General features: G+C 47.6%; 1 protein-coding gene across 5 annotated transcripts in view; it reads left to right on the top strand.

The window, feature by feature from the left end:
* Positions 1-21893, top strand: part of RNF212 (ring finger protein 212) — a 476056-nt gene that overhangs the window by 390531 nt on the left and 63632 nt on the right. The gene's annotated exons all lie outside the window — the stretch shown is intronic.

The following is a 21893-nucleotide window of genomic DNA, read 5'->3' as shown; positions in this document are numbered from 1 at the left end:
GACGCACTGGCAATTCCATGGAACTTTCAGCTGCCATATGTGTTCCCTCTGGTGTCACTCCTGCCCAGAGTAATACGGAAGTTCAAGCAAGAAGGAGGAATCCTACTTCTGATCGATCCAGCGTGCCCAGACGGCATTTGTTCTCAGACCTTCAGGGTCTCTCGATAGAGTGTCTCCTTCTACCTCCACAGCGCCCAGATCTTCTCGTTCAGGACCCCTGTGTATATCAGGATTCAGCCCGGTTGGCTTTGAAAGCGTGGCTCTTGAAGCTTCGTCTTGAGGGCCAAAGGATTTTCTGAGGTGGTCATTCTGTTAGGTTCCTGGTGCTCAGAACAAGGGAGATGTTGCGTAGTGAGTCCTGAGCACCAGAACGTGACGCTGAAACGAGGTGTGGTGTGGAAATAGCCCCTAGCACCCTACCTCCGTTGTTTCACCCGTGTGGTCCGTTCACGCCTGAGTGACTATGGTTTCTTGGGCCCACGGCAGCCGCGTTTGAAGGGCGGATTAGGTCTGCCCAACTCCGATGCCCCCAGGTCTTAGATTGAGACAAGGCGTGAACCGAGACAGGATAATAACAAGGGGACCTCTAGCTAAAACAAACCGAAGGCTAGGGGCTACTAACAACCCTAAACCTAAATATATGTGCAGCACACCGCCAAAGGAAAAAAACAACAAAGGAAATGCTGTCCACTCGCCGACACAATACCGTTGTGTACCGGCGGTGACAGCACAAGCAGAACCCTCTGCAAAACACCAGAAACAAATTATAACCAAAGAATACTGCGGCCTGAGCCGACGGACGCTGCAAAGCCGCTACTCACGGAACCGGTACAAATACTGGCAAACGGACAGGAACCCCCAATGTAGCCGACACAGACTCTCAGAACTGGAGGACAGGCAGAATCCCAAACGACAGACCGGTGGACACCAAGAAGCCAGATATTCGACCAGGCTCAAACAAAGCCACAGGACTCCTGGACAGGAACGCTTCACGGCAGGACACAGGATCAGACACTGGAATCGACACTGGAATCGACACAGGAACCGACACTCAAAGCAGCTAGACAGACACTGCAAGACAGGAGCTCAGGAACTGGCAGAGACTAGCTCAGAACTCAAGAACTCTGGAACCCAGGAAACCTGGAAATCTGGAAATATCACCAGTGTCTGTGAATTGCACTGAGCCAGCATATAACAGAGAGTCTTAATTAATTATGTCGTGCAGCTGCCCTGCTGCACAACTGAGAGGTGTAATCAACAGACAGGTGAGGCTGAACACATGGGAACATGCTGCAATCACACAGACTCACCACTGGCAGCAAACAAGAATCTTCTAAAACCAGAGCAACGGGAAATCCTGGCCTGCAAGACTACTTATAAACATAAAATAGGAATGAACCACTACCTGTGGTTCAAAACACATTCAAACCATTTCGAATGCCCGGAAACCGGCTTCTGCTCGGATTTACCATAGGGTCTGGAATTTTTACTTTGCTTGGTGTGCATCTAACAATCATGATGCTTATAAGTTTAGTACGGCCAAACTTTTGGCCTTTCTACAACAGGGTCTGGACTTTGGCCTTCGTCTGGCCTCCATCAAGGTTCGTATTTCTGCCTTCTCGATTTGGTTACAGAGAAAAAATGCGACTTTACCTGATGTAGATACGTTTACTCAGGGTGTTTTGCAGATTCAACCTCCCTACGTCCCGCCTGTGTCCCCTTGGGACTTGTCAATTGATTTGGAGGCGTTGCAAGGGTCTCCGTTTGAGCCTCTGGAATCTGCAGACCTTGAGTGGCTTTCTCTTAAGGTATTGCTTCTGCTGGCTATTGCCTCTGCTAGATGGGTGTCGGATTTGGGTGCCTTGTCTTGTAGGTCACCATATCTGATTTTTCACCATGATCAGGCGGTTCTTAGAACACGTCCCGAGTATTTCCCTAAGGTGGTGTCTTCTTTCCACCTTAATCAGGAGATTGTGGTCTCTGCCTCTCCTGATTTGTCTTCCAAAGAGCAGTCTTTGGATGTGGTACGGGCTCTCCGTATCTACGTGAAGAGAACTGCCTCCATCAGGAAATCGGATTCTCTCTTTGTTCTGTTTGGTTTTCACAAATGTGGCTGGCCTGCTCACAAGCAGTCCCTGGCCAGATGGATTTGAATGGTGATTGCACATTCTTCTGTACAGGCTGGCCTTCCAGCTCCTGCTACCATAAAGGCCAATTCTTCTCGTTCGGTTGGACCTTCTTGGGTGGCCCGCTGTGGTGCGACCCTTGAACAATTGTGCAAGGTGGCTACGTGGTCCTTAGTGAACGCGTTCATAAGGTTCTATGCCTTCGATACTTTCGCCTCCCAGGATGCTTCCTTTGGACGCCGGGTTCTTGTGCCCGCTACAGTGCATCCCCTCCCATAAGGAACTGCTTTAGGACATCCCCAATGTCATTTCCCTGTGGAGCCCAGTGTACCCCGCAGCAGAAAACGAGATTTATGGTAAGAACTTACCGTTGTTAAATCTCTTTTTGCGAGGTACACTGGGCACCACAGGGTGCCCACCTTGACGCACTTAGCTTCTTTGGGTTGGTATGGCATTAGCTGCTTACACTTTCTCCTGTTGTGAGAGTGTGGTGTATGTGGCTACTAACAGTTGTCATCTCTTTTGCCTGCTACTGCATTGGACTGGTTAACAAAAACTGAGCTCCTGTGCACGGAGGCAGGGTTGTAGAGGAGGCGGTGCTATGCATTCTGGGAACAGTCAAAGCTTTGAGCCTGTTGGTGCCTCGGATCAAGATCCTACTCTACACCCCCAATGTCATTCCCTGTGGAGCCCAGTGTACCACGCAGAAAGAGATTTAACAACGGTAAGTTCTTACCATTATTCTCGTTTTAAATTATCTGTGCCAGGAGTTTTTATGCTCAGGGTGTCATGCTCGTTGCCAGGGGTTTCATGTGCTAGGTGTTATGTTTGTTGCTAGGGGTATCATGTGCTGGGTGTGAAGCTCGTTGCCAGGGGGTAATATTCATTGCCTGGGGTTTCATGCACTGGGTGTCATGTTTGTTGCTATGTGGCAATGCTTGTTGCCAGGGATTTCATGGGCTGGTTGTCGTTCTTGTTACCAGAGGGTAATGCTTGTTGCTAGGGCTTTGCCTCCAGTGCCACATATGCCCCCAGTGCCAGATATTCCCCCACAGTGCCAGATAAAAATATGCCCCCATAGTACCAGAAACACATATGCCCCCAGAGTATCAGATACACACATGCCCCCAGTGCCAAATATCCGGCCCAGTGCCAGATACATATGCCCCCAGTGCCCCATATGCCCCCCCTCCAGTACCAGCTACACATACTCCCCCAGTGCCAAATATGCCCCCCCCCCCAGTGCCAGCTCTATACCCTGCCCCTGTTGCTGTGCTGTCCAGGAAGGAGGGTGGTGGTACAGTCCGGAAAGGAGCCGGAGGGCACAGCGCGCCTCTTCTTGGTCTCCGGCGATGTGTCTGTCAAATGAAGTGTCGGTTCGTGAGCCAATCAAAGCTTGCCGACCGGCAGCTGTGGCTCCTGATTGGCTGCCGGTCCGCGAGCTCTGATTGGCTCACAAACCAGCACTTCATTTGACAGCCGCCGCCGCCAGGAAGGACACAGGAGAGGCGTACGCTGTGGCCTCCGGCTCCTTCCCGGACTCTCACACACAGCAGCTGCTGCAATCAGTGGCGGCGCCCCCGCAGCCCTGTGCCTCCAAGCCTCTGCATTAGCTGCGGGAACTGTAGTTACACCACCGTCCTGAATGCTGACACTGCCATAGCAGTCCTGTATATGTTGCAGGAGTAAAATAATCTCCCCTTGAGGCAAGGTATCGAACCCCTCAATTAGGCTACCCGACCATTTGGCAATGGCTTTAATAATCCACCCACATGCTATAGTGGGTGTCTGGGCCACCCAAGCAGCTGTATACAAGGATTTAAGTGTGGTCTCAATTCTACGATCAGCCGCGTCTTTCAGGGAGGCTGCACCCGGGACAGGCAATACAATTTTTCGTGACAGCCTGGATACTGATGCATCCACTATCGGTGGATTTTCCCATTTATAGATGGATCCTTTGGAAACCACTGGCACTTTAAGAGTTTAATAGTGTGGGCTGGCTCCTCCCTCTATGCCCCTCCTACCAGACTCAGTTTAGAAAATGTGCCCGGAGGAGCCGGTCACAGCTAGGGAGCTCTTAGGAGTTTTTCTAGTTTTATTGTTTTATTGTTTTCTGAGTTAGGTTACAGGAAGGCTGCTGGCAACAGCCTCCCTGCTTTGTGGGACTTAGGGGGGGTGGAGTAGGAACCAACTCTTGAAGTTAATGGTTCTCTATCTCTGCTGACAGGACACTGAGTTCCTGAGGGTGCTGATCGCAAGCCCACGAGGCGACCGCTCACTCCCACAGCACGGCCGCCACCCCTTAACAGAGCCAGAAGAAAGAAGAGTGGTGAGTACAGCGCCGGCAGCCCGGTTTGCGGGTCGCCGGTGGGAATGGTGGCACAAGGGTGGGAGCGCAGCTCTGGCAGGCTGCACTCCAGCAGGCTCAGCAACAACACTGTAGGCGCTTGAGGGGCGTCCCGAGCCAGCGAAATTCACCCTAAACTGGTCACTAGGCTAACAGGGGCTAATCCCTGCTGTTAGCAACAAACACCTCAGGCCAGTATAAACAACTTAGTGCGGGAAGCCACGCGCCATTGCAAGGGGCGGGGCTTCCTCTTAGAGCGGATCCAGCACTCACCAGCGTCATTTTCTCCCTGCAGACATACAGACAAAGACGATGAGAGGAAGCGCTGCCCTCCAGATAACTCCAGCAATACCTCTGCGGTACCAGGGTGTTATAGACAGGGTGAGAGTGTGCTTATAGTACTGGTTATCCTATTAAGGTTAAGTAGTCAGCCCTACAAGGGCGCTGTGTGGCTGGCTCCTTATACTCTCTGAAGGTACTCTGAGGGACACTGTGTCTGACATTTTCCTGTGTGTGTGTGTAAGTGTGTATATCCACTTTACCATGTCTAGGGACTCTGTGTCCTGTGCAGCAGAATGTGTATCTTCTCCTGATGAGTCTATCCCATGTACTCAGGACTGCAATGTACTTTCCCAGCCTTTGGAATCCGAACCCCCATGGATGGATTCTTTAAGGGGAATGATATTCCAGATTTCAACAAGGATGTCACATACTGAGAAAGAGACACAGTTTTTGAGAAAATTTGTAGAGGGTGTTAAGTATTCAGCTCCCGCAGCTTCCTCAAATACCCCACCTACATACCCGACAAAGGGGGTCATTCCGAGTTGTTCGCTCGCTAGCAGATTTTAGCAGCATTGCACACGATAGGCCGCCGCCCTCTGGGAGTGTATCTTAGCATAGCAGAATTGGGAAAGAAAGATTAGCAGAATTGCGAATAGAAAATTCTTAGCAGTTTCTGAGTAGCTCGAGACTTACTCCTACACTGTGATCAGCTCAGCCCGTTTCATTCCTGGTTTGACGTCACAAACACGCCCTGCGTTCGGCCAGCCACTCCCCCGTTTCTCCAGACACTCCCGCGTTTTATCCTGGCACGCCTGTGTTTTTCCGCACACTCCCAGAAAACGGCCAGTTTTCGCCCAGAAACACCCACTTCCTGTCAATCACACTCCGATCACTTCAACAATGAAAATTCTTCGCTCGGACGTGAGTAAATCTACTAAGTTTTGAGCTAAAATACTTTGCGCATGTGCACTGCGTACCATTCGCATGCGCATTGTCGCCTTAATCGAAAATCGGCAACGAGCGAACAACTCGGAATGACCCCCAAAACGTACAATTGCCCAGATAATGCAAGTTGACACTGATACTGACTCTGTTACAGGGGACGGTGATGGGGATACACAGGGGAGATGCACCCCTTGCTAGAGGGGTGCAGCTAATGATTGAAGCCATTAGGGATGTTTTACATATTTCTGAGAAAGTACCTGACCAGGAGGAGGAATCTTTTTTTTACGGAAAATAAGAAATCCTCGCTTACCTTCCCTGCTTCTAAAGAGTTAAACTCTTTATTTGAAAAATCCTGGGAAAACCCAGAGAAGAAATTCCAGATCCCTAAAATAATTCTCATTCCTTTCCCTTTCCCTGAAGAGGATAGAAAGAAGTGGGAAAACCCACCTATAGTAGACTCTTCTGTATCTAGGTTGTCTAAAAATAAGAATTTACTTACCGATAATTCTATTTCTCATAGTCCGTAGTGGATGCTGGGGACTCCGAAAGGACCATGGGGAATAGCGGCTCCGCAGGAGACTGGGCACAAAGTAAAAGCTTTAGGACTAGCTGGTGTGCACTGGCTCCTCCCCCTATGACCCTCCTCCAAGCCTCAGTTAGGATACTGTGCCCGGACGAGCGTACACAATAAGGAAGGATTTTGAATCCCGGGTAAGACTCATACCAGCCACACCAATCACACCGTACAACTTGTGATCTGAACCCAGTTAACAGCATGATAACAGAAGGAGCCTCTGAAAAGATGGCTCACAACAACAATAACCCGATTTTTGTAACAATAACTATGTACAAGTAATGCAGACAATCCGCACTTGGGATGGGCGCCCAGCATCCACTACGGACTATGAGAAATAGAATTATCGGTAAGTAAATTCTTATTTTCTCTAACGTCCTAGTGGATGCTGGGGACTCCGAAAGGACCATGGGGATTATACCAAAGCTCCCAAACGGGCGGGAGAGTGCGGATGACTCTGCAGCACCGAATGAGAGAACTCCAGGTCCTCCTCAGCCAGGGTATCAAATTTGTAGAATTTAGCAAACGTGTTTGCCCCTGACCAAGTAGCTGCTCGGCAAAGTTGTAAAGCCGAGACCCCTCGGGCAGCCGCCCAAGATGAGCCCACTTTCCGTGTGGAATGGGCTTTTACAGATTTTGGCTGTGGCAGGCCTGCCACAGAATGTGCAAGCTGAATTGTACTACAAATCCAACGAGCAATCGTCTGCTCAGAAGCAGGAGCACCCAGCTTGTTGGGTGCATACAGGATAAACAGCGAGTCAGATTTTCTGACTCCAGCCGTCCTGGAAACATATATTTTCAGGGCCCTGACTACGTCCAGCAACTTGGAATCCTCCAAGTCCCTAGTAGCCGCAGGCACCACAATAGGTTGGTTTAAGTGAAATGCTGAAACCACCTTAGGGAGAAATTGAGGACGAGTCCTCAATTCTGCCCTGTCCGTATGAAAAATTAGGTAAGGGCTTTTATAGGATAAAGCCGCCAATTCTGATACACGCCTGGCTGAAGCCAGGGCTAACAGCATTACCACTTTCCATGTGAGATATTTCAAGTCCACAGTGGTGAGTGGTTCAAACCAATGTGATTTTAGGAATCCCAATACTACATTGAGATCCCAAGGTGCCACTGGAGGCACAAAAGGAGGCTGTATATGCAGTACTCCCTTGACAAACGTCTGAACTTCAGGAACAGAAGCTAGTTCTTTTTGGAAGAATATCGACAGGGCCGAAATTTGAACCTTAATGGACCCTAATTTGAGGCCCATAGACAGTCCTGTTTGCAGGAAATGCAGGAATCGACCCAGTTGAAATTCCTCCGTAGGGGCCTTCCTGGCCTCGCACCACGCAACATATTTACGCCAAATACGGTGATAATGTTGTACGGTTACATCCTTCCTGGCTTTGATCAGGGTAGGGATGACTTCATCCGGAATGCCTTTTTCCTTCAGGATCCGGCGTTCAACCGCCATGCCGTCAAACGCAGCCGCGGTAAGTCTTGGAACAGACATGGTCCCTGCTGGAGCAGGTCCTGTCTTAGAGGTAGAGGCCACGGGTCTTCCGTGAGCATCTCTTGAATTTCCGGGTACCAAGTCCTTCTTGGCCAATCCGGAGCCACGAGTATAGTCTTTACTCCTCTCCTTCTTATGATTCTCAGTACTTTTGGTATGAGAGGAAGAGGAGGGAACACATACACTGACCGGTACACCCACGGTGTTACCAGAGCGTCCACAGCTATTGCCTGAGGGTCCCTTGACCTGGAGCAATATCTGTCCAGTTTTTTGTTGAGGCGAGACGCCATCATGTCCACCTTTGGTTTTTCCCAACGGTTTACAATCATGTGGAAGACTTCTGGGTGAAGTCCCCACTCCCCCGGGTGAAGATCGTGTCTGCTGAGGAAGTCTGCTTCCCAGTTGTCCACTCCCGGAATGAACACTGCTGACAGTGCTATCACATGATTTTCCGCCCAGCGAAGAATCCTTGCCACTTCCGTCATTGCCCTCCTGCTTCTTGTGCCGCCCTGTCTGTTTACGTGGGCGACTGCCGTGATGTTGTCCGACTGGATCAATACTGGCTGACCCTGAAGCAGAGGCCTTGCCTGACTTAGGGCATTGTAAATGGCCCTTAGTTCCAGGATATTTATGTGAAGTGACGTTTCCATGCTTGACCACAAGCCCTGGAAATTTTTTCCCTGTGTGACTGCTCCCCAGCCTCTCAGGCTGGCATCCGTGGTCACCAGGACCCAATCCTGAATGCCGAATCTGCGGCCCTCTAGGAGATGAGCACTCTGTAACCACCACAGGAGAGACACCCTTGTCCTTGGAGACAGGGTTATCCGCTGATGCATTTGAAGATGCGATCCGGACCATTTGTCTAGCAGATCCAACTGAAAAGTTCTTGCGTGGAATCTGCCGAATGGAATCGCTTCGTAAGAAGCCACCATCTTTCCCAGGACCCTTGTGCACTGATGCACTGACACCTGGCCTGGTCTTAGGAGTTTCCTGACTAGGTCGGATAACTCCCTGGCTTTCTCTTCCGGGAGAAACACCTTTTTCTGTACTGTGTCCAGAATCATCCCTAGGAACAGCAGACGTGTCGTCGGAATCAGCTGCGATTTTGGAATATTTAGAATCCATCCGTGCTGTCGTAGTACTATTTGAGATAGTGCTACTCCGACCTCTAACTGTTCTCTGGACCGTGCCCTTATCAGGAGATCGTCCAAGTAAGGGATAATTAAGACGCCTTTTCTTCGAAGAAGAATCATCATTTCGGCCATTACCTTGGTAAAGACCCGGGGTGCCGTGGACAATCCAAACGGCAGCGTCTGAAACTGATAGTGACAGTTCTGTACCACAAACCTGAGGTACCCTTGGTGAGAAGGGCAAATTGGGACATGGAGGTAAGCATCCTTGATGTCCAGAGACACCATGTAGTCCCCTTCTTCCAGGTTCGCTATCACTGCTCTGAGTGACTCCATCTTGAACTTGAACCTTTTTATGTAAGTGTTCAAGGCTTTCAGATTTAAAATGGGTCTCACCGAGCCGTCCGGCTTCGGTACCACAAACAGCGTGGAGTAATACCCCTTTCCCTGTTGTAGGAGGGGTACCTTGATTATCACTTGCTGGGAATACAGCTTGTGAATGGCTTCCAATACCGCCTCCCTGTCGGGGGTAGACGTTGGTAAAGCAGACTTCAGGAACCGGCGAGGGGGAGACGTCTCGAATTCCAATTTGTACCCCTGAGATACTACCTGCAGGATCCAGGGGTCCACTTGCGAGTGAGCCCACTGCGCGCTGAAATTCTTGAGACGGGCCCCCACCGTGCCTGAGTCCGCTTGTAAGGCCCCAGCGTCATGCTGAGGACTTGGCAGAAGCGGGGGAGGGCTTCTGTTCGTGGGAAGAAGCTGTCTGTTGCAGTCTTTTTCCCCTTCCTCTGCCCCGGGGCAGATATGAGTGGCCTTTTGCCCGCTTGCCCTTATGGGGACGAAAGGACTGAGCCTGAAAAGACGGTATCTTTTTCTGCTGCGAGGTGACTTGGGGTAAAAAGGTGGATTTCCCAGCCGTTGCCGTGGCCACCAGGTCCGATAGACCGCCCCCAAATAACTCCTCCCCTTTATACGGCAATACTTCCATATGCCGTTTGGAATCCGCATCCCCTGACCACTGTCGCGTCCATAATCCTCTTCTGGCAGAAATGGACATCGCACTTACTCTTGATGCCAGAGTGCAAATGTCTCTCTGTGCATCTCGCATATATAGGAATGCATCCTTTTAAATGCTCTATAGTCAATAATATATTGTCCCTGTCCAGGGTATCAATATTTTCAGTCAGGGAATCCGACCAAGCCACCCCAGCACTGCACATCCAGGCTGAGGCGATTGCTGGTCGCAGTATAACACCAGTATGAGTGTATATACTTTTAAGGATATTTTCCAGCCTCCTATCTGCTGGCTCCTTAAGGGCGGCTGTTTCTGGAGACGGTAACGCCACTTGTTTTGATAAGCGTGTGAGCACCTTATCCACCCTAGGGGGTGTTTCCCAACGAGCCCTAACCTCTGGTGGGAAGGGATATAGTGCCAATAATTTTTTAGAAATTAGCAGTTTTTTGTCGGGGGTAACCCACGCTTCATCACACACTTCATTCAATTCATCTGATTCAGGAAAAACTACGGGTAGTTTTTTCACACCCCACATAATACCCCTTTTTGTGGTACTTGCAGTATCAGAGATGTGCAAAACCTCCTTCATTGCCGTGATCATGTAACGTGTGGCCCTACTGGAAAATACGTTTGTTTCTTTACCGTCGACACTGGAGTCAGTGTCTGTGTCTGGGTCCGTGTCGACCCACTGAGGTAACGGGCGTTTAATAGCCCCTGACGGTGTTTGAGACGCCTGGACAGGCACTAACTGAGCTGCCGGCTGTCTCATATCGTCAACAGTTTTCTGTAACGTGCCGACACTGTCACGTAATTCCTTAATTACGGCCATCCATTCAGGTGTCGACTCCCTAGGGGGTGACATCACCATTATAGGCAATTGCTCCGCCTCCACATCATTTTCCTCCTCATACATGTCGACACACACGTACCGACACCCAGCACACACACAGGGAATGCTCTGATAGAGGACAGGACCCACTTAGCCCCTTGGGGAGACAGAGGGAGAGTTTGCCAGCACACACCAGAGCGCTATATATGTATAGGGACAACCTTACAATAAGTGTCTATCCCTTATAGCTGCTTATATCTGTTATTTTGCCAAATAAGTGCCCCCCTCTCTTTTTTACCCTGTTTCTGTAGTTGCAGGATGCAGGGGAGATTCTGGGAGCCTTCCTACCAGCGGAGCTGTGTGGGAAAAATGGCGCTGTGTGCTGAGGAGATAGGCCCCGCCCCCTTCACGGCGGGCTCTTCTCCCGCTTTTTTCTGGAAAACTGGCAGGGGTTAAATACATCCATATAGCCCAGGAGCTATATGTGATGTATTTTTTGCCAAATAAGGTAAATTCATTGCTTCCCAGGGCGCCCCCCCCAGCGCCCTGCACCCTCAGTGACCGAAGTGTGAAGTGTGCTGAGAGCAATGGCGCACAGCTGCAGTGCTGTGCGCTACCTTATGAAGACAGGAAAGTCTTCTGCCGCCGATTTATGGACCTCTTCTTGCTTCAGCATCTGTAAGGGGGCCGGCGGCGCGGCTCCGGGACCCATCCATGGCTGGGCCTGTGATCGTCCCTCTGGAGCTAATGTCCAGTAGCCTAAGAAGCCCAATCCACTCTGCACGCAGGTGAGTTCGCTTCTTCTCCCCTTAGTCCCTCGATGCAGTGAGCCTGTTGCCAGCAGGTCTCACTGAAAATAAAAAACCTATTTAAACTTTTACTCTAAGCAGCTCAGGAGAGCCACCTAGATTGCACCCTTCTCGTTCGGGCACAAAATCTTAACTGAGGCTTGGAGGAGGGTCATAGGGGGAGGAGCCAGTGCACACCAGCTAGTCCTAAAGCTTTTACTTTGTGCCCAGTCTCCTGCGGAGCCGCTATTCCCCATGGTCCTTTCGGAGTCCCCAGCATCCACTAGGACGTTAGAGAAAATGTGGTTTTACCTGTCCCTGTCCCTTAAAAGAGCCGGCTGACCGCAAGATTGAGACTACACTCAAATCACTATACACTGCTACTGGCGTGGCTTTAAGGCCCACTATTGCTTGTGCATGTATTTCTAAGGCCATAGTAAAGTGGTCAGGCACATTACTAGAGGACTTAGACACTATGGATAGGAGGAGTGACATTGAATTGTTTTTACGTCACATACAGGATTCTGCAGGTTTCATGGAGGCCATGAAGGACCTTGGCATGCTAAATGCAAGTGCTACTTCCATGGCGGTCTCGGTGCGCAGAGGACTCTGGCTACTCCAATGGAGGCAGCTGTAGAATCCAAGAAAAGTTTGGAGATCCTACCCTTCACAGGTCAAGCTCTGTTTGGGGACGCATTGTATGCGTGGATCTCCACGGCAGCTGCGTGTAAGTTAACCTTTCTTCCCTCAGCAACACCACCGAGTAGGAAATCTTATCCTACGTTCACATTGCAGTCCTTTCAGACCGCGAAAGTTAAGAAGTCCAAACCCCCTTCCACCTTCTTTAGGTGTGGTCGGGGGAAATCCAGAAAACCTGCACCAACAGGTTCTCAGGAACAAAAAACAGGTTCTGTTTCCTCAAAATCTTCAACATTCGGGCAGGTGGGAGCCAGACTAAAACATTTCAGTCACATCTGAGCGTCTTCATGCCCAGACCTCTGGGTAAGAGATATTGTTGCCCAGGGGTACATACTGGAGTTTAAAGAACTCCCACCTCACAGATTCTTCAAATCAGGCTTACCAGCTTCGCTGACAGAAAGTGCTATCCTACAGAAAGCCATTCAAAAATTGGTTAGAACAAATGTTATTGTTCCAGTTCCACCTCACCTAAAACACATGGGTTATTACTCAAACCTGTTTGTGGTACCGAAACCGGACGGTTCAGTAAGGCCAATATTAAACCTAAAGTCATTGAACCCGTACTTGAGGGAATTCAAATTCAAGATGGAGTCTCAGAGAGCGGTGATCTCAGGTCTGGAGGAGGGGGATTTCCTAGTATCCCTGGATATCAAGGATGCGTACCTTCACATTCTGATCTGACCGCCTCACCAGGCTTATATCATATTTGCACTACTGGACTGTCACTATCAGTTCCAGGCACTGCCATTTGGCCTCTCCACTGCACCAAGGGTGTTCACCAAGGTCATGGCAGAGATTATGCTACTCCTCCGCAGGCAGGGAGTGAACATAATTCCATATCTGGACGATCTGCTGATAAAAGCATCTTCCAGGGAGAAGTTGTTTCAGAGTATTGCTCTCTCAACTCGACTACTCCAGGATCATGGGTGGATCCTGAACCTTCCAAAGTCACATTTGGAGCCGACAAGGAGACTACCTTTTCTGGGGATGATACTCGACACGTAAGTGCAGAGGGTGTTCCTACCAGTGGAGAAAGCATTGGTGATCCAATCAATGGTACGGGATGTCCTGAAGCCAGCCCGGGTATTGATTCATCAGTGCATTCGCCTTCTGGGGAAGATGGTAGCCTTCTACGAGGCTCTACAGTATGGACAATTCCATGTGAGGTCCTTCCAGCTGAATCTCTTAGACAAATGGTCGGGATCACATCTTCACATGCACCAACAGATACGCCTGTCGCCGAAAGCCAGAATTTCACTCCTCTGGTGGCCACAAAATTCTCACCTACTCGAGGGCTGCAGGTTCGGGATTCAGAACTGGATCCTTCAAACCACGGATGCAAGTCTCAGAGTTTGGGGAGCAGTCACCCAAGGGGAAAATTTCCAAGGAAAGTGGTCAAGTCTGGAATCCATCCTTTCGATAAACATTCTGGAACTAAGGGCCATATACAACGGCCTTCTATAAGCGGCACATCTTCTGCAAGATCAGGCCATTCAGGTTCAGTCGGACATTGTAACGGCAGTGTCCTACATAAGCCAACAGGGCGGAACGAAGAGCACAGCTGCAATGTCAGAGGTAACAAGAATTCTCCTCTGGGCAGGTGTTTGCAGAGGTGACAAGCCGATGGGATGTACCACAGATAGACATAATGGCCTCTTGTCTCAACAAGAAGCTTCGGAGGTACTGTTCCAGGTCTAGAGACCCACAAGCAATGACGGTGGACGCACTGGTAAGTCCGTGGATGTTCCAGTCAGTGTATGTGTTCCCTGCACTTCCACTCATTTCAAGGATTCTAAAACTAATAAAAAGAACAGGAGTTCAGCCGATCCTCATTGCTCCGGACTGGCCAAGAAGCGTTTGGTACGCGGATCTTCTGGAATTACTCCTGGAGGATCCGAGGCCAGTTCCTCTTCTCGAAGGACTTCTACAACAGGGGCCGTTCGCCTATCAAGACTTACGGCGGCTACGCTTGACGGCATGGAGGTTGAACGCCAGATCTTAGCTCGGAAGGGCATTCCGAAAAAGGTAATTCCTACCCTGATACAGGCTAGGAAGGGAGTAACGTCAAAACATTACCATCGGATTTGGAAAAAGCATGTGTCTTGGTGTGAATCCAAGAAGTTTCCTACGGTGGAGTTTCAACTGGGACGTTTCCTCCTCTTTCTGCAGCCTGGTGTGGATGTGGGCCTACGCTTGGGCTACATCAAGGTCCAGATTTCGGTCTTGTCCATCTTCTTCCAGAAACAATTGGCTTCTCTCCCTGAGGTTCAGACGTTCTTGAAAGGGGTTCTGCACATCCAACCACCCTTTGTGCCACCTACGGCACCTTGGGAACTTAATGTGGTGCTGCAGTTCCTGCAATCGGATTGGTTCGAGCCTTTACAGGAGGTGGATGTCAAGTTTCTTACTTGGAAGGCGGTCACACTGTTGGCGTTAGCATCTGCTAGACTGTGTCAGAATTGGGGGCATTGTCATGCAAGAGACCCTACTTGATTTTCCATGAGGATAGAGCTGAGCTCAGAACGCGTCTGCAATTTCTTCCAAAGGTTGTGTCAGCTTTTCATATCAACCAACCTATTGTGGTGCCAGTGGCTACTGACTCCACAATTACCTCAAAGTCCTTGGATGTTGTGAGGGCTTTCAGACTCACTATTTGTCCTTTATGATCCCAATAAGATTGGGGGTCCTGCTTCTAAACAGACGATTTCTTGCTGGATTAAGCTTACTATCCAGCATGCTTATTCTACGGCAGGCTTGCCGTGTACAAAATCTGTTAAGGCCCACTCTACTCGTAAAGTGGGTTCTTCCTGGGCTACTGCCCGGGGTGTCTCGGCTTTACAGCTTTGCCGAGCAGCTACTTGGTCTGGGTCGAACAAGTTTGCTAAGTTCTACAAGTTCTATACTTTCACCTCTGAGGACCTAAAGTTTGGTCAATCTGTTCTGCAGGAACCTCGGTACTCTCCCTCCCATACTGGGAGCTTTGGTACATCCCCATGGTACTAAATGGACCCCAGCATTCTCTAGGACGTAAGAGAAAATAGGATTTTAATTACCTACCGGTAAATCCTTTTCTCGTAGTCCGTAGAGGATGCTGGGCGCCCGCCCAGTGCTTCGTATTCCTGCTTGTTACTTGGTTCAGTATTGTTGTTTCAGATGTTGCTGAATTGTTCCAAGTTGGTTAGCTTGGCTTTCCTTTCTGTTATGTGTGAGCTGGTGTGAATCTGACCACTATCTGTATTTCCTTCTCTCGTAGTAAGTCCGTCTCCTCAGGCACAGTTTCTAAACTGAGTCTGGTAGGAGGGGCATAGAGGGAGGGGCCAGCCCACACTATTAAACTCTTAAAGTGCCAGTGGTTCCCAAAGGACCTGTTTATACCCCATGGTATTAAATGGACCCCAGCATCCTCTACGGACTACGAGAAAAGGATTTACCGGTAGGTAATTAAAATCCTATTTTTTCCCTATCCTCAGGAGGAAAAGGAAAAGATGATAGCAACCTTTTAGAGATTTTAAATTTCCTATAAGGATTAACCCACGGTTCTTCAAACAGGGTGTTTTGTTCCTTTGACACAGGAAAAGTGGCTGAGGATTTCTTCCTTTATATTAAAATAAGATTCCTCACTCTCCTCTGTCACCTTATCAGGGATATGCAGAACTTCTCTGATAGCCTCTATGAGAGCCTCTATTCCCTGTGACAGATTAACCTCCCCCACCTCTGAGTCCACCTCCCCCTCCTCCATGTCTGACCCTTCATCATCAGAGTCAGACTGCAGGATATGGGCCAAAGTACGTTTTTGCTGACAAATAGCAGAGTACTGAGTCTCTTTTCATAAACTCAGTCATCAACTGTCTTAAGTATTGCGCCTCTTTCTCATTGCGGGACATTTTAGTAGAAATATTGGAAATCATTCCCTTAATAGAGTCCAGCCATGCTGTCTCTGCCCCGCTAGCCTGGGGAGGTACACTACACTTAGTACACAGTAGTGAACCCCCTGGAGAAGAGAAACACTGTGCCTTACATGAAACATACTCTTTGCCTGACATACTGTAACAGTGACAGTACACTCACACAGGAAAAGGTTAAATGCACAATTAACCCACAAAGAGCCCTTCCAAAGAGACACAGAGATAGTATGGAGCCAGCACACAGCGCCCTTACCGCTAATGCCCAGTTTAGCTGGGTCGCAGACTAAGTAGCTAGATTAGGGACTCGGTACATTAATAATCTCCCTCCCCATCCCGCTATGACCCCCTGGTACTGCTGAGGTAATCTGGAGTCTCTACGGAGGAGCTGCGCATCCCTGTCGTTCAACGTCTGTGTCCGCTGCAGGGGGGAAATTGCGCTGCTGGTGTGTCTGCTCATAGTGAAGCCCCGCCCCTTCAATGGCGTGCAGTATTCCCGCTCTTTTTTTATACTGGCTGAGGTAATTTTGTGCCTAAAATGGAGTCAGCTCCCTTTTAAGTCTGTAATGCCAGTCTGGTTATTGTGTACACATATAGTGTGCTGAGACTCAGTTCGCCCCCTCAGAAGCTGTGCATCTGCACTGTGTACTGAACAAAAAACAATATGGCAGTGTTCCGTGCGCAACAGCCGCTAGTAATGCTTAAACTCCTGTGAGGTTTCTTCCAACCCCTCACCACAAGTGCACAGAATATACGTAAAAATGGAGAATATAACTTAACCAGCGCTTGTGTTTAGGCATCCAAAATCTGGCGTATTCCTTATCTATTCGTCCTCATAGTAAATCATATGGAAGAAAAAAGATGTATATAGCATAACACCTTTTATTATCACACAACAAAAAAACAAGTAAATAGCAGCACAAATCCTGGAGTATTAACAGGTGCAGTGGGTAATTACCAGATGTTCCAGAACTGTGGTTAAACAGTTCTAAATAGGCATAGAGATATAATTGCAGGGATTCCGGATTTCCCCCAGTAGTCGGTCAGATGATATTATAACCGTGTCTCCACTCCACTGCAAACCCGTGGTCACCTCCCTGGATCTCACCAACGCGTTTCCACCCCGGGCTGGGGTCTTTTTCAAGGTGCAAAATGTGCAATGTAGCTCTCTTTACAGATCCTGATATTTAACTAAACAGGGCACCAATCATAGTCCAACAGGTCCAGCTGGACCCTATACATTAATCACCTAAAGTTCCGTGGTCCTCTGCTGGACCTGTGCGTCACTTCCCCCGTTGCCCTGGTAACCCGTCCCTCGGTATAATCCCTGCGTCCGGCCGCGTCTCTGTTACCATAGCAACCCGTTGCTCCTGATCCGGAAATACGTCTTGCAGCGGTGTGCGTCATCCCGCTCTCATACAACGGCCAAACAGCGTCCCGGTTGCCATGGTGATGAAAGTCTCTATACCCGTCAGTATAGTTTCATGCCGGACATTGATTTGTCTATAAAATTAAGACATCCTCTTACAATATACACAAATTCAATGTATATTCAAGTCATACAGTACAGTTAACACATCAAATACTAAAATAATCCAGACCACCAGTATATAAAAAAGATATGAAATATATAAAAATATATATAAAAATCCCGAATCTAAAACCTAAAAAATCTGTCTATAAAAACCACTTGACCTCAAAGTCCTGGTTTAGACCCCCCGGTTTTAAAGTGCCTAGATCGTAGATGGCTTTCATTTCGGCCTTGGCCAACTGGGACGCAACATCTTTTCGTCTCCAGTGCCCTTTAACATGTTTAAAACCACAAAATTGTTTGATGCCGGAGGTGTTACTCTGATGTTGTAATCTGAAATGCTCAGATAAGGCATGGGTCGTGAGTCCATTTCTAATATTTCTCAAATGTTCACTAACACGGACTTTAAGGGGTCTAGAGGTCCGGCCAATGTACCATAGACCACACTTACACTCAATGGCATAAATAACATTGGAAGTGTTACAGGTAACAAAATCTCCTATTTTGCACTCATGGCCATTGATGAATATTTCAGTCATCTTACTGTTCGTATTTGGTATCCCACGACATCCCAAACACAAACCGCACTGAAAAAATCCCTTTGATTTTATCGTGCACATTGCCTTCTTCAGAGGCTGAGCACTTTTTACAAGACTGGTTTTTAAATTAGGCGCCTTTTTAAAAATACATTTTGGTTTAGGCGAGATCTCTCCTCCAATGATGAGGTCCTTTTTTAGTATCCCCCAATGTTTCCTTAGTGATTTCTCTATATTCCTATACTGACTAGTAAAGGATGTGACAAATGCCCAGTCATACTTCGTTCCCCCCTTCTCCTTTTCTTTTGGTTCAAGTAATTGATCCCTATCAATGAGGGCTACCTTACTTTTCACATTATCAATCTTCTCTTTCGGGTAACCTGATGCTGCAAATCTAGCTGCCATATCCTCTGCTTGTGTCTCATATGTCTGCAACTCTTTTTTATTTGGAGAGGGGGAGAGGAGCTTTTAGATCAATTTTTTGCATATCTTAATACTAACATTTTAAATATCTTTTTCACATTTGAGAAAAGTGAGACTAGGATTAATTTCCTAGATATCACTGTGTTTATAGAGAACGGGAAAATACAAACCATGAATTTTAAGAAACCTACGGATTCCGGTATGTACATAGGAGCAACGAGTTGCCATCATCCGGACTGGCTGGGCTCAATTCCAGAAGGCCAGTTCCGACGTTTAAAGCGCAACTGCACAGAGTTGCAGACATATGAGACACAAGCAGAGGATATGGCAGCTAGATTTGCAGCATCAGGTTACCCGAAAGAGAAGATTGATAATGTGAAAAGTAAGGTAGCCCTCATTGATAGGGATCAATTACTTGTACCAAAAGAAAAGGAGAAGGGGGGAACGAAGTATGACTGGGCATTTGTCACATCCTTTACTAGTCAGTATAGGAATATAGAGAAATCACTAAGGAAACATTGGGGGATACTAAAAAAGGACCCCATCATTGGAGGAGAGATCCCGCCTAAACCAAAATGTATTTTTAAAAAGGCGCCTAATTTAAAAACCAGTCTTGTAAAAAGTGCTCAGCCTCTGAAGAAGGCAATGTGCACGATAAAATCAAAGGGATTTTTTCGGTGCGGTTTGTGTTTGGGATGTCGTGGGATACCAAATACGAACAGTAAGATGACTGAAATATTCATCAATGGCCATGAGTGCAAAATAGGAGATTTTGTTACCTGTAACACTTCCAATGTTATTTATGCCATTGAGTGTAAGTGTGGTCTATGGTACATTGGCCGGACCTCTAGACCCCTTAAAGTCCGTGTTAGTGAACATTTGAGAAATATTAGAAATGGACTCACGACCCATGCCTTATCTGAGCATTTCAGATTACAACATCAGAGTAACACCTCCGGCATCAAACAATTTTGTGGTTTTAAACATGTTAAAGGGCACTGGAGACGAAAAGATGTTGCGTCCCAGTTGGCCAAGGCCGAAATGAAAGCCATCTACGATCTAGGCACTTTAAAACCGGGGGGTCTAAACCAGGACTTTGAGGTCAAGTGGTTTTTATAGACAGATTTTTTAGGTTTTAGATTCGGGATTTTTATATATATTTTTATATATTTCATATCTTTTTTATATACTGGTGGTCTGGATTATTTTAGTATTTGATGTGTTAACTGTACTGTATGACTTGAATATACATTTAATTTGTGTATATTGTAAGAGGATGTCTTAATTTTATAGACAAATCAATGTCCGGCATGAAACTATACTGACGGGTATAGAGACTTTCATCACCATGGCAACCGGGACGCTGTTTGGCCGTTGTATGAGAGCGGGATGACGCACACCGCTGCAAGACGTATTTCCGGATCAGGAGCAACGGGTTGCTATGGTAACAGAGACGCGGCCGGACGCAGGGATTATACCGAGGGACGGGTTACCAGGGCAACGGGGGAAGTGACGCACAGGTCCAGCAGAGGACCACGGAACTTTAGGTGATTAATGTATAGGGTCCAGCTGGACCTGTTGGACTATGATTGGTGCCCTGTTTAGTTAAATATCAGGATCTGTAAAGAGCGCTACATTGCACATTTTGCACCTTGAAAAAGACCCCAGCCTGGGGTGGAAACGCGTTGGTGAGATCCAGGGAGGTGACCACGGGTTTGCAGTGGAGTGGAGACACGGTTATAATATCATCTGACCGACTACTGGGGGAAATCCGGAATCCCTGCAGTTATATCTCTATGCCTATTTAGAACTGTTTAACCACAGTTCTGGAACATCTGGTAATTACCCACTGCACCTGTTAATACTCCAGGATTTGTGCTGCTATTTACTTGTTTTATTGTTGTGTGATAATAAAAGGTGTTATGCTATATACATCTTTTTTTTTCCATATGATTTACTATGAGGACGAATAGATAAGGAATACGCCAGATTTTGGACGCCTAAACACAAGCGCTGGTTAAGTTATATTCTCCATTTTTACGTATATTCTGTGCACTGTGTACTGAGTCTGGAGACACCGTTGATTGCGTGCACAAATGGGTCCTGCGATGTAGGAAGTAGAATGCAGCAGATTGTCAGTGATATACAATCTGCTGCCATTTTGGGACGGAGAGGGGTTACATTTCCCTCAGTTTCCCATAACGGAGGCATGTCGCTGCTGTTTAGGGGGAGAGAAGAGGCCAGGAATCTCTGCAAGCTGTCCGATGGGGAGTCAGTGATCCGATGCCTGCGTCCTAGGATGAAGGTCAGATCACTACTGCAGCAGGAGTCGTCTACTTGTAATAGATGCCTCCTGCTGCATCACCATACAGCGCTATCACTGCTGCTTCCAAGTAAGTGACAGCCACTCCATCCACATCTGAATTAGGCCCATTGTTTCTTATGTTTTATATAAGTCATTAGAATAGTTTCTGTTTGTCACACACGGCTGGTAGGTGATGTATTGTTCTTATATATAATGATTTTTCAGATATTTCACTACACATTTAAACTGCATCCCCATTAGATAAACCACGCCTGCACTATTTTATCTGCCACATCCATTTTGCCATGCGCTGGTTGAGAAACTGGGGCCACTTGATTTCATTTGCCCCCCAGGCTAAAACTTGCCAGACAACCCCTGCTCGCCCGGTACTCTCGTGTAGAATAAACAATGCATGGTTCTGAACTCTCCTAATATTTTTGTCTCCCCAAATATGTGTCATTTCTTCACCTTTTGAGAGGATTTATTAATAAAAAAAAAGACAAGTTACAGCAAAATATATTTAAAAAATAAATGTCCACTTTTATTTTAAGTAAAATGTAGCCTGTTCTTCTTCTGATTATTCTAATTATTATTTTGTGATTATTATTATTATTATTATTATTATTATTTACCCTGCATTATAAAATAGGAAATTTCGGACTAAAGGTGCCCATACACTTCCAATCTGACTAGCTGAAACAAAAATCTGGTAATGGATGGGAGCAAAACTGTCATTTGCTCCCATCCATTACCACATTTGCGTTCCATCCATTCAGGTTGGAAGATAAATCTTTAGGTGTATGGGCACCTTAAGATTAGTCTAGTAATCTTACAAACTTGTCCTATGCACTTGAAAAGGGTTTTGTTTGGTACCGCACAGGACCTTTTTTGAAATCTAACTGAAAGGGCTCTATTATGTATGTTCCTTGAGAACCAACAGTGCATATATATAAG

The sequence above is a fragment of the Pseudophryne corroboree genome, chromosome 6 (genome assembly GCF_028390025.1).
Source record: "Pseudophryne corroboree isolate aPseCor3 chromosome 6, aPseCor3.hap2, whole genome shotgun sequence".
In the NCBI taxonomy this organism is placed as follows: domain Eukaryota; kingdom Metazoa; phylum Chordata; class Amphibia; order Anura; family Myobatrachidae; genus Pseudophryne; species Pseudophryne corroboree.
The sequence above is the reverse complement of the archived record's forward strand: the minus strand, read 5'-3'. Positions and strand labels throughout refer to the sequence as shown.